Genomic DNA, 10,763 nt, shown 5'->3' on the forward strand with positions numbered 1-10,763 from the left:
TTAAAATATTGTTTGCAGAATATGATGGTAACAATTATGAATTTGGCTGACTGTTTATTATAACAGGATGTGGCAGTGAAGGCAGGAACATCAGGAGTTGAATGTCATCCAAGCCTATATGGTGAGTTTGAGCCCAACCTGGGCAACATTAAATTTTTTCAACCTCCACTAAAATAAGAACTGACCACTTGCTTTTATGAACTAGAAGGCACAAGATATGGTAGTCAATTCAATTACAAAATCTCTATCACATAAAAGTATTTTTTACTTACTTTAAAATGTATTTTATTTATTTGTTGAGAATTTCATTCCTTTAAACAATGTTTTATAATCACATCCACCCTTTCATCGTCTTTCACAACTTTCTCATAATAGAAAATGGACTTTGATGATGCAGCCAACCTTGATGAGACCTGATAGGCTAGGGTCAGATAGAAGGGGAGGAGGCCCTCCCTTATCAGGAGAGTAGGGAAAGGGCATAGGGGAAAAGGAAGGGAGGGTATGTGGGACTAGCAGGAGACGAGAGAGGGGCTGCAGTGGTAATACAAAGTGAATAAATTGTAATAAAAATATATAACATTTTGAAAAAGAAGTTTTCTATTTAATATTTACTTACTTTAATTTTAGACTAAGAAAAATAAAACAGAATAGGAGGCAACAGAAAGTCAATGACATAGACTTGATATGGCCATACAACTTTAATGTGCATGCATTTCTCATGACAATGAAGAAAATAATGGAAACATTTGTCTCATTTACATAAAAGATTTTTTCTTACTTAGATTAATTTTCCAATATTGTCCTTTTGTTAAATAATTCATCTTACGTTACAACTTATGTTTGGGTCAGATATATTCTACATTATATAAAGTCATAACTCTTCTGATCATAAACCATGATTAGAGTGAAGTTTCCACTGTGGATATTTTAACACAAATTTTGAAATTTCCCTTACTGTAAAAATGATGGTATCATTTTGTTTGGTGCAAATAGGCATCCCAACTAGAACAGAAAAAATGTTAAGATTTACTTAACATCGAGTCTTGTTTTTCTTGGAACCCCTAGCAACTCAATTAATTTTGGTTTTCTTTGTCCAACAGGCTGTCTGAACTAGAACTCACTGTGAGTGGGTTTGAGGACCTTAACACTAACATCGATTATTAAAAACAGTAGAAAACATATTATGCATTGAAGCAATCGTGTCTTATTACAGCCTATAAAACTAAGCATTTTATTTTGTAAATAAATATAAAGTTCTTATCATCATTAGCTACATAAAGGCAGATTAAATCTAAAATTCTCTGCTCTGTGTCATTCTCTGAGACTAATTGTTCTCAATATTTGACATTTCCTTCTATACTCTTGTTTTCCATTATAATTTTTATGTTACTTTTGACAAAAGAAACTTAAAAATCCTTCCTAGTAAATACCTTTACACAAATAGAACCTAAGGCTTAGAATTTTAGGAACCATAAAGTACCCTGAACTATGCCATTGAAAACTCAAAGATTTAGATCTGACTGTAAATCTCAAGACTTGGAAGTTTTTCTCTAATTTCTATTTTCAGCATTGTAAGAAATCCTGGGTTTCATTCTGATGTTTTATTCTTGGACTAAGTCCTGTGATTTCCTTAATCCATTGCAATTCTTCATCCATCTTTATCTGGCCCTGCATGACAGCTGGTAAATTATGTAGGGACAGTCTTAGTCTCTCTGAAATGATTGCTGCCTGATCTGGTGACTTACAGTTTATTTTTACTAATGTTTTCTTGGGTTTAGCTTCTGAGGAGATAAAGACTTCATATTTCAGAAACTAGTGAGAAACCTTTCTTAGACCACCATGAAAATGTTTGTTTTAAATTAAATATATGCAATGCCATATCACCGATCTGTTAACAAGTCAAAGTCTTTTATTCTTATTACATGACAGACTTAAAAAAACTCATGGTTTTCCTCTCAGTTCAAATACATTATTTTAAATTATGCATTTGTAACAATAATTATAAATAACTAATTTATAACGAAATAAAATATTATAATAACAAGATAGCAATATGTGTATATATACTGTTTTATATATACATATATGTTCATATAACATAATATATATGTATATATACATATATGATATATACTATTACATTATATATATTCATGAATGCTAGGCAGGTACTCTAACAAATGAACTACATCTCCAGAGCCAACACAGTGTCTTCATTAAGGTTGTCTACAGGAACATATAAACCTTAGTAGTGGTTCTGAAGAAAATGTCATTACTCTCCCAGCAACTATTGCATATATATATATATATATATATATATATATATATATCACAAATTTTGTTTATTAAGTTGTTTCTGCTGTTAATATGAGATAACACAGATATCATTAAATTATATTTTGAAATTAAAAAGTAACTATATGACGTTCCCTTCCCTTTTCTCCTTTCAATTCTTCCCATATAACCCTTTGTTCTTTCTTAAATTTATTGCCTCTAATTATATAATTGTTATTTTACATACATGCACGCACACACACACACACATTTCTAAATATATAAATACAACCTGATCAGCCGATATAATGTTACTTGTATGCATACGATTTCAGGCCTGATCATTTAGTATTAGAAAACCAATGGTGGGGGGGCCCTTTCTTGGGGGGATATTTTTTCCTCTCAGCATTCCTTATTTGTTTATAGTTTTTGTCTAGGGTTGAAGCCCTATGAGAGATCTGTTAGTGTGTCTCTTGGTGTCATCCTTGGCCTTGTTCAGGTCTTGTTTGGTGGTCATGTTGATAATATTTCATGGTGTAACTTCTCTGATATTATCTAGAGATAAATTCTGACAGAAAACTTCCAATTCCATCAACTCTTACAGTCTCTCATTCCCTTAGGCCTCCTCAACCAGAGAGAAATCATGCTGGCCAGATACCAACTCAAATGTTTAAGGCTAGTGAAATAGTGGATCTTGGAGGAGGATCTACAACCAGTACTTTCCTAACTACATTCCTAATATTTGTCTTTATACCCATAGATAAGTACAGGTTTCATCCCTCATCAAAGAATGTCTTCTTGCAATAGATGAAGATCTTTGCAGAAAGCCATAAATATACCGTGAAGCTGACATTATTTGGAATATTTAATTACATGGTTCTTGGAGACTTTCTGTGGGTAAAGCAGGTGGCATTAAAAATGAATCAGTTTTTCCTAGATTTGTCCTGGTATTCACCATGAGTGATATTTTGATATGTTCAGTTTTAAACTTGTTGAAGAATTGGCAGGTAAGCTGTTTATGAATTGTTTTTTAAAGCAAGTCCATATAAATTACAAACCATACATTTCAAAGAATTATGGTTTTTTTTTTTCAGAAAGGTTGTATTGTCTAAGTAATTGGCAAATAATCGAGTCTCAAGGGTCTAAATTATATTTGACAAGATTTTTTTTCCTAATCAGCTATGTGTTGCTCCTAGTTTTCACTGATTCTGATTCTTAATCACTTTCTCTCTTATCTTTAACAATAACCTTATTAAGACAAGAACCAAATAAGATTCTTTAAACTTTATGGAGAGTGGAAGGTAGCAACTATTCTAAGGTTCTTACTGAGAAAAATAAATCTCCAACTTCAAACAGATGAAATTGTCTCAGAAGATATTATGTGTGTTCAAGGCAGTTTCTCTAAAAAATTCCAAGGTTAATCATCTTTTATAGTTATGCCTAGAGTTTGACATCAACCTGTTTAGTGATAACTTTAGTATAATAAAATAAAACAACTTTTGCTTTATGCTGGTGCCTAGGAGGATGAGTCCTAATAGTGGTTATTTTCTATTGTTCTATTACACTACTTTCATTTAGCTATCATGAAAACAACATGATTTAAAAGATAAGACTCTCCCCAGCAGTGTATCAAAGAGGATGTTGAGGCTCATAACCAAACTTTGGGCAGAATACAGGAATCTTATGAAAGAAGGGGGAGATAGTAAGACCTGGAGGGGACAGGAGCTCCACAAGGAGAGCAACAAAACCAAAATATCTGGGCACAAAGGCCTTTTCTGAGATTGATACTCCAACTAAGGACCATGCACGGAAATAACCTAGAACCCCTGCACAGATGTAGCCCATGGCGGTGCCCTAGCAAGGGACTGTCTGTGACATGAACTCAGTGGCTGGCTCTTTGATCACTTCCCCCTGATGGGGGAACAGCCTTACCAGGCCACAGAGGAAGACAATGCAGCCAGTCCTGATGAGACCTGATAGTGTAGGTCTTACTATCAGGAGATGGAAGGGGAGGAGGACCTCCCTTATCAGTGGACTCAGAGAGGGACATGGGAGGAGATGAGGGAGGGAGAGTGGGATTTGGAGGGAATGAGGAAGAGGGCTACAACAGGGATAAAAAGTGAATAATCCATAATGAATGTTAAAAAAAGAAAATGATAAATAATTTTTATAAAAGAAAAAAATTCTGCTCGCATCTTAAAATGTTGAGTTAAATGTAATTTTCAACACGTTCAGCTGATGTGCCATGGTAAGTGCTATGCATTTCCCACAGAATTTCCTGTTCTAGGGTGAATAGATTAGTTTATTTGAAATTTCAATACATTTTGTGCATTTAAATAAACTTACCAAGTGGCCAGGATTTTCAACTGAACCCAAAGTACATTTTGCCTTTTTATTAATGTCATAGACAAGTTAATGTGAAATAGAGCTATCACAAACTACTTATAATGAAGTTGGCAAGCATGATAAACAAACCTGACCTTTTGCTAATATTTAGAATATGATTTCAAAATGCTTTTTGATGTTTCACTCCAAAAAAAATCTATAGATTGATAAAAGCTGGCTATTCAAAAAACTATTTTTTTATATAGACAGTGAGATGTTTAAATTACCACCATTCAAAATGCAGCTGTTTTAAAGCACTCAGATTTTACCTCTAGTATAATTCTATAGGTTAAACAACTATACTCTTCCAAAATATCTAATATTCTGTTTTCAATTGCAATGAAAAGCCTCTTTCCTCATTATTGCAGATTTTCATGAACATATTTGACATTTACCATCTCCTTGAGCATCATGCAAAACCAGAGCTTTGTCAGTGAGTTCATACTGCTGGGGCTTTCTCAGAACCCAATAGTTGAGAAAATACTATTTGTTGTATTTTCATTGGTCTATATTGCAACTCTAGGGGGCAACATGATAATTGTGGCGACCATCATCTGTAGCCCTGCACTCCTGAGCTCCCCCATGTACTTCTTTTTGGCATTTCTGTCCTTCCTGGTTGTGTGTACTTCTTCTACTGTCACACCCAAGATGATTGTAGACTTCTTCTATGAAAGGAAGACCATTTCCTTTGAATGTTGTATGACACAGTTGTTTACTAGGCACTTCTTTGCAGGAGTTGAGGTGATTGTCCTGACAGCTATGGTCTATGACCGCTATGTTGCCATTGCAACCCTTTCACTACTCTTCTATCATGACCTGGAGGCTCTGTGGCACTCTTGTAGGGGTGGCCTGGACAGGAGGATTCTTACATTCTATCACACAAGTCATCTTCACTTTGCAATTGCCCTACTGTGGACCCAATTTTATTGATCATTTTATATGTGACTTATTCCCGTTACTGCAGCTTGGCTGCACTAACACACACATTTTTGTCATTTTGGTGTTTGCAAACAGTGGGTCTTTTTGCATCATTATCTTCTCCTTGTTGATTGTCTCCTACGGTGTCGTCTTCTTCTAAGAGGACATAGTTCTGAAGGATGAAGTAAAGCTCTCTTAACCCGTGGATCCTATATTACTGTTATGATTTTGTTCTTTGTCCCATGCATACTAATATATGCACGGCCTTCATCTGCTTTTTCCTTTGAGAAAAACACACTCATATTTGCCTCTGTCCTGACACCGTTGCTCAATCCTATGGTTTACACATTCAGGAATAAAGAAATGAAGAATGCTATCAGAAAAATGTGTAGAAGATTGATAGTGGCTTCTGATAAATTTTAAAATAGTAGTACACTTCCTACGCTGGGGAGATAGTTCCTTGGGAAAGAGAACTCTCTGTACAAACAGGAAATCCTGTATCCCAGCACCCGTGTCTGAAGCCATGTACAGCAGGAAACCTTTTACCCAGTGCTAGTGAAGAAGAAACAGGTGTCTTTCAAAGGCCCAAAGGACTACTCATCTAGTAGAGAAACAGTGTGCTCAAGGTTCAGTGGTGACTTTTCTAAAAAAAAAAAAATAATAGGTATAGGACTATAAATTGATACAAGCCCCCTTCTTTCTCTATATTTATGTGCACAGGCATAAAACCTTCCACCTCACAGGCACACAAATGTTTATATTACCCACACGTACACACAGAGACACAAATACAAAGAAACGGAAAAGTACACATGGAAAAGAATGTAAGCAATCGAGAAGCACTATTTACTTAATAAACTCTCAGTAATTTACTCGTTATACAGAAATGAATGACGCCACTTAATAGAGAGTGTATCAACTGATTAATAAATTTTGTCACTTGAAAATTAACGCCTGTACAATTTTATGTTCATCTAAATCTACTAAAATTATGCAATTTCCAAATATATTAGAAGAGGCTCAACTACTAGAATGGCAGGCATTAACCCTGTGTTTTGTTTTGTTTTGTTTTTTGCGTAATTTTTTTTTAGTAGTTACATTTTATTAACTCTGTATCCCAGCTACACTTGCTTCCTCATTTCCTCCCAATCCCACCCTCCCTCCCTCATCTCCTCCCTGCCCCTTTACAAGTCCACTGATAAGGGTGAACCTCCTCCCCTTTCATCTGATACTGGTTTATCAGGTATTTTCAGGACTGGCTTCAAAGTCCTCCTCTGTGGCCTAACGGGACTGCTCATCTCTTGGGCTTTAAAAAAAATGTTGAAGAGATAGAAGCGGAGGCTGGGAAGTTAAGAACACATGCTGCTCTTCCGTAAGACCTAGATTCAATTTTTAGTTCTCACGTGGTAATTTGCACCTGTTTACATTCCAGTTTTAGGGGATGTATCATTCTCTTCTGGCTTCCACAAGGTAGTCACCCATGTGGTATACAAACATACATGCAAGTAAAATAACCATACATATTTAGAAAGTGGTTGACGATTATAAATGTGTATTTGACATTAGAAAACTACTGAAATAATTTTAAGAAAAAAGATTTCTAAGAAACATCATAAGACATGAAAACCTACAAATGCAGAGAAAGGTTGAGAAACAAAACCCAAACTTTATTTATGCCTGCATCATTTGACTTTATTTTTAATGTGTGTCCATTCATTTGCAGGAGAAATTTTTACTTCTTGACTCTTATGACAAAGTATTGCTAGAGGAGCCAGAATTTCTCTTGGGTGAAATTACTATACCAATCTAATAAGCTTTGTGAGTCAGTTTAGTATGAAAATACTCACAAGCATCTTCTGTTCCAGCATAACTAATGACAGGTGTCAAGCATCATGTTACTGATATTAGCAGGAATAAGATAGCAATGAAGTATGCTCATATCACCCACTCTTTACATATGGAATAGGATCAAAAGGAAAGAGGTTTGAAATAAGCATTAAAAAATAACACATGTCAATTTATTTTATAATCACTATATCTAAAGAGATACAAAGATCTTTTGATTTTATAAATGTTGAGAAAATATACATGAAATTGCATGATTTCCAATTGGAAAGCTAATGAAAAATTAGGATTAGTGTTAAAACAGTATCTTGACAACTTGTGTTAATCACATTAGACCAAACATGCAACTAGGGCATGTTTGGAGATTTGCCCACCTCTCTTTATCTTTCATATGTCTGCCATGACTTTTTGATGACTCTTCCCTACACACAGAAGTATCTGAACTTGAGTTGTTCAGTTGCCCCTAAGGATTAGCCTGAAACCTGTTGATCTAAGATCATTTGCTTAATAGTTTTATCAAGCTGTGGATCTAATGTTTGAAGGGAAGCATGTTATTCTGACTACAATGGAGTAACCAACACAGAGTTATTTTGTGCCACTACATTGTATTCAAACATTATTTTTGGTACTTTAATTCTTAATATCTAGTTGTGGACTCTAGAGGTGATATAACAGTTAAAATATAAAATCCAGTTTTCTCCTTCTTCTGATGTCCATCCTCTTTGCTTTTCTGATAGGAATTGAGTATTTTAGCAAGAGTCCTCCCTCTTGCTTAGTTCTTTAGGTGTACAGATTTTAGTAGGTTTATCCTATATTATATAAAGAACTCAAGAAGTTAAACAGCAACAAATCAAGTAATCCAATTAAAAAACGGAGTACAGAGTTAAACAGAGAATTCTCAATAGAGGAATATCGAATGGCAGAGAAACACTTAAAGAAATGTTCAACATCCTTAGTCATAAGGGAAATGCAAATCAAAACGACCCTAACATTCCACCTTACACCCATCAGAATGGCCAAGATCAAAAACTCAAGTGACAACACATACTGGAGAGGTCCTGGAGAAAGGAGAACCCTCCTCCACTGTTGGTGGGAATGTGAACTTGTACAACCACTCTGGAAAGCAATCTGATGCTTTCTCAGACAACTAGGAATAGCAACTTCCTCAAGATCCAGCTATACCACTCCTAGGCATATACACCAAAGAAGCTCAAGTACACAATAAGGACATTTGCTCAACCATGTTTGTAGCAGCCTTATTTGTATTAGCCAGAAGCTAGAAACAGCCCAGATGCCCCTCAGTGGAGGAATGGATACAGAAATTGTGGTACATCTATACAATGGAATATTACTCAGCAATAAAAAAAAAACAAGGAAATCATGAAATTTGCAGGTAAATGGTGGAATATGGAAAAGATCATCCAGAGTGAGCTATCCCAGAAGCAGAAAGACGCACTCATATAGACCTACAATATAGGATAAACTTTCAGTTAGTTTTGTATCTAGTTACTTTGCTGAAGGTATTTATCAGCTGAAGGAGTTCTCTGGAAGAATTTTTGGGATCACTCATGCATATTATTGTATCATCTGAGAATAGGGATACCTTGACTTCTTTCTTTCTGATTTTTATCCCCTTTATATACTTTAGTTGTCATATCGCTCTAGCTAGGACTTCTAGTACTGCATTAAAGTGATTTGATGAGAGTGGGCAGTCTTGCCTTGTCCCTGATTTCAGTGGCATTGATTTAAGTTTTCTCTGTTTAGTTTGATGTTGGCTATTGGCTTCCTGTATATTGCCTTTACTATATTTAGTTATGTATATTATAATCCCTGATCTCTTCAAGACTTTAAACATGAACGGGTGTTGGATTTTGTCAAATGTTTTTTCAACATCTAAGGTGATGATCCTGTAGGTTTTCTCTTTCAGTTTGTTTATACGGTGGATTACTTTGATGGATTTCTGTATATTGAACCACCCTGCATGCCTGGGATGAAAGCCTACTTGGTCATGGTGGATAATATCATTAATTTGTTCTTGGATTTGGTTTGTGAGTATTTTATTGAATATTTTTTGCATCAATGTTCATAATAGAGATTGGTCTGAAATTCTCTTTTGTTTTTTGTTGGGTCTGTGTGTGCTTTAGGTATCAAGGTGACTGTGGCTTCATAGAATGAATTTGGTAATGTTTTATCTTTTTCTATTTTGTGAAATTGTTTGAATAGAATTGAATAGAATTCTTTGAAGGTGTGGTAGAATTCTGTGCTGAAACCATCTGGCCCAGGGATGTTTTAAGAACAGCTTCTATTTCCTTGGGGGATATAGGACTATTCAAATTATTCCCGGATTTTGATTCAAATTTGGTAAATGGATTTTATCAAGAAAATTGCCCATTTCATTTAGATTTTCAAGTTTTGTAGCATATAGGCTTTTGAAGTAGGACCTGATGATTCTTTGGCTTTCTTCAGTATCTGCCATTATGTCTTCCTTTTCATTTCTGATTATTTTGTTGGTTATTGAATTGTTTTCTTTGTTTCTAATTCATTGATTTAAGCTGGGAGTTTTATTATTTCCAGCCATCTACTTACCTTGAGTGTGTCTGTCTCTCTGTTTCTTTGTTTGTTTTTCTAGTGTTTTCAAGTGTGCCATTAAGTTGCTTGCATGAGATGTCTTGAATTCCTTCATGAAGGCCCTTAATGTTAAGAACTTTCCTCTTAGCACTGCTTTCATTGTGTCCCATAAGTTTGGGTAAGTTGTGCCTTAATTTTCATTGAATTTTAGGAAGTTTTTAATTACTTTCTTTATTTCTTCCCTGACCCAGTGGTCATTGACTAGAGTGTTGTTCAGTTTACATGCATGTGTGGGCTTTTTGATATTTTTTTAATTGTTAAGATCTAGTTTTAGACAACTGATATGATACAAGAAATTATTTCAATTTTCCTGTATCAGTTGAGGCTTGATATGGTCAATCTGTCAATTGAAGCTTCTGTGAGGTGCTGAGAAGGTGTACTCTTTTGTATTGGGTGAAAAGTTCTGTAGCCATCTATTTGGTCCATTTGATTTTAGATCTCTGTAAGTGTCATTAGTTCTCTGTTTAGCTTCTGTCTCAATGATGTGTTCCTTTTTGAGAGTGGGGTGTTGAAGTCTCCCACTATTAATGTGTTCGGGTCAATATGTGTTTTAAACTTCAATAATGTTCTACAAATGAATGTGCCCTTGTATTTGGGGCATAGATGGTCAGGATTTTGATGTCCTCATAGTGGATTTTCCTTTAATGAAAATGAAGTGTTCTTCCCCATCTCTTTTGATTAATTTTGGTTGGAAGTCTATTTTATTAGATATT

At 35.0% G+C, this 10,763-nt stretch overlaps 1 pseudogene; it reads left to right on the forward strand.

Annotated features, from left to right (window-relative positions):
- Positions 1-5,061: 5,061 nt before the first annotated feature.
- LOC110542879 (olfactory receptor 4C15-like) lies at positions 5,062-6,000 on the forward strand (annotated as a pseudogene).
- The last annotated feature ends 4,763 nt before the right edge of the window (positions 6,001-10,763 follow it).

This window comes from Meriones unguiculatus, chromosome 21, assembly GCF_030254825.1.
Source record: "Meriones unguiculatus strain TT.TT164.6M chromosome 21, Bangor_MerUng_6.1, whole genome shotgun sequence".
NCBI lineage: Eukaryota > Metazoa > Chordata > Mammalia > Rodentia > Muridae > Meriones > Meriones unguiculatus.